This window comes from Aplysia californica, unplaced genomic scaffold (genome assembly GCF_000002075.1).
Source record: "Aplysia californica isolate F4 #8 unplaced genomic scaffold, AplCal3.0 scaffold01807, whole genome shotgun sequence".
Lineage (NCBI taxonomy): Eukaryota > Metazoa > Mollusca > Gastropoda > Aplysiida > Aplysiidae > Aplysia > Aplysia californica.
The window spans coordinates 28,423-31,951 of NW_004799077.1; positions in this window are offsets into that span (position 1 = coordinate 28,423).

A 3,529-nucleotide genomic window follows, 5' to 3' on the forward strand; every position below is an offset into this window, starting at 1 on the left:
GGGGGGGGGACGGGAGAGGAATTATTCTCTGAAAACAAATGTGTGAGTGAAGCACAAGTTTCTCACCCGAAATATTGATGGATGCAGTGCATTTTAAGAAGGGAAAAAATTATTTTCATGACATTTTATGGTAAAACTGTGGAGTGGATATTTTCTGGAAATGCCCAGAGTTGGCGTTTAATGCTTTTTGCGATTGGAATCCTCTTGTTGTTCTGTTAAGGATGTCAGAAAAGTGACGGCGTTGTTTGTTATTGTGTGTCTTGAGGAAATTGTTTTGGTTAGCTTGTTTTGTTTTTATTACATCTATTTATTTATTTATCCATTTTTTTTTCCGTTTTGCTTTTTATCCCATGATTGTCAGTGTCTTGAAAGAGATTTATGAAAAACTTTTTCAAACAGGTTTCTTCTGTAGCTAGATTGACACTGCCTGTTCATTTGAAGTGAAATTTCTGAGTGATTGTGTTCTTAAAGGTAGGCACATGATTTACGTCATGTTTGAACTATAGACGTGAGTCATCGCGGTGAAATCAGGCGCTCGTCAAAATAATGAAATCGAAGAAACATACATGTTCAGTGTGGATTTTACTGAAAACCGTGGAGCAAATGCAGAAAACATATAAATTGCAGTTTCCAAGGACACTAGAGCTTTAGAAGTCACCGAACTTTGGTGACCATTTTCTTGCTATTTTTACCTGTGATACCAGGTGACCCCCCTCCTTCGGTCGCAAATATCTTTTTGACTTACTTCTATTCATGATAGACGTTTTTTGGGGGTTTTTTTACACACCAAAAGCTAGACAAATGAATAGGCTTTAAGATGATACCAATGACCCCCTTATGCCCAATAGGCGCTTGATTCCATCGTGTCGTGACACGTAGGAAAAGCTTTTTCACACAGTTTTCTTCTGTAGCTAGAGCGTTACATGTACTGCCTCTTCATTTGAGGTTAGATTTCTGAATGATTGTGTTGTTAAAGGTCAGCACATGATAATGTTTGAACTACAGTGTGACACGGATGGCTCGAATTTGTCGGGACCGGCCTTTGTAGTTCGGCGGATGTCTTAAAAGATAAAGAGGTAAAAAATGAAGGGGCAGCAGGCACAGCTCGACAGATTCGTGATTCCGAGTCTTCTGTGTTCGACCTTAGATCTGTGTTGCACTGTACATACAATGTTTTGTTTGAAATATAGGCCTACCTATTTGTTTAATGTGAATGCACATGTGCAATTTTTCCTGTGGATAGTATCTCTCTATATATGCGGTTGTTGGAAATATATATGTTTATTTTTTAAAAGTTTTTTTCCTGACACTATCGTACATCTGTCCTCGCGGTTTTTTAATGCCAAAAAAATTCTGAAATTATGCAAACTGAGCCCAAAAATGTGAAATTATGCGATTCTGTTAATTTTAACAAAGAATGATAAAGGAAAATAATCAGAAATTATGCAAACACCGATCCAATTTTGCTAAATTCTGCGGGGTGAACCCCGAGGACAGATAAATCGTAGACTTGAATTATATTATCCTGTACCAGGCACTGTCATGTTGTCCACTCATTGCTTTCTATGAACTAGGAAAACCTTCACCGGGTGGTTGACGGGTGCTCTGGTGTGGTTTGCTTCTTCTTTCCTGTCAAACATCTATCGTCCTAATCTCCCCTTCTTCTTTTTTATGTTTGTTACTCTCTTGCAACAGCTCTAATCTTCTGGCGCTCATATGACCTTATGCAGTTGCGAGCGCCGTAAAACTTTTACTAAAAAACAAACAAACCCCACTTTCACTGGTGTAGTTCACACCATGGGTGTGCAAATGAGGGGCAAAGAACCATTGTTGGTTGTTGAGTGGGCATGGTGCAACCTTTACTTCCTTCCTGTTTATCTTGTTCTGAACAGAGTCAAATGGATTTGTTCCTTGTTGAGCAGGAATTTCCATCAGAGGGCGGGTGCTCTGGTGTGGTTTGCTCCTTCTTTCATATCAAACATCAATCGTCCTTATCTCTCTTTTTTTCCTATCAAATATCTACCGTCCTTATCTCTCCTCCTTCTTTCCTATCGAACATCTATCGTCCTTATCTCTCCTCCTTCTTTCCTATCAAACATCTATAGTCCTTATCTCTCCTCCTTCTTTCCTATCAAACATCTACCGTCCTTATCTCTCCTACTTCTTTCCTATCAAACATCTACCGTCCTTATCTCTCCTCCTTCTTTCCTATCAAATGTCTACCGTCCTTATCTCTCCTCCTTCTTTCCTATCAAACATCTACCGTCCTTATCAGACTCTCCTCCTTCTTTCCTATCAAACATCTACCGTCCTTATCTCTCCTCCTCCTTTCCTATCAAACACCTATCATCCTTATCCTCCTTTTGTGTATGTTACTCTCTTGTAACATCTCCAATCTTCGGCACCTATATGACCTTATTGTATTGCAAGTGCCGTAAAACTCTACCTGCAGGAGATTGGAGGGCGGCACTGTTAAGTTCTATTTCTTTACTTCCCCTCTATTGTTTCTGTCTGTCTGTCTTACTTTTTCTCAGCACTAAATGATCATTATTGTGTTGATGGGCTTTTCTATACATAAAAATTCACAACTCTCCTCACTAGAACGAAAACTCAAATATGGATGTGCTCTATGGCGAACGGGAATTACATGTACGTTTGAGATGCATGAAGTTGGATATTATGATACAAGTCTATGGTTTCTGTCAATTGTTGTCTGTCGTGTCTGGTTCGAGCCTGAGCTCGGTCCGATTTTGTGCCCTTAGAATAGATAAGGGAAAGGCACTTTCCACGAATTTCCCCCGTGGCTCGGTCCTCTCGGAGATGGACGTATAAATTATGAACTCGGAGGTCCCGCCTCTTAAACAACCTAATAGTGTTGATTGGGCCGTTAAACCCATACCATTTCACCATTGTTTTGTCTGTTGTGTGGAGCCCCTTGTGAAAAGAACGGGATGTTGGGTCTGTGCTTGGGTGTGGTTTGCTCTCTCTACTTTCTTCAGTGTTACAGAAGTTCCGATTTTTCGGATGAATCCGCCGTATATTCGGATATCTGCAATTGTCCGGAATTGTTCATATATATTCAAGTCTTGCTTTTACATCTATTTACATCTTTGCACTTGTTATATATAGCACTTTTATGAAAATAGTCTTGATAAAAGATTTGTTAGTTCGACAATATATTATTACAAATCGTAAAATTTGAATCCCCGTGTGTATGTTTCCAGGGGATTTGAAAAGGTCAGGAATTTTTTGCATAGCCAGTTTGGCAACTTTTTTGTGTGATTCCTGTTTTATGTGGTGGGTTGGTGAAGTGTATGTATGTATGTATGTATGTATGTATGCATGTATGTATGTTCGTATGTATGTACGTATGTATGTATGTACGTATGTACGTATGTACGTATGTACGTATGTACGTACGTATGTACGTATGTACGTATGTACGTATGTACGTATGTACGCATGCATGTACGTATGCATGTATGTATGTATGTACGTATGTATGTACGTATGTATGTACGTACGTACG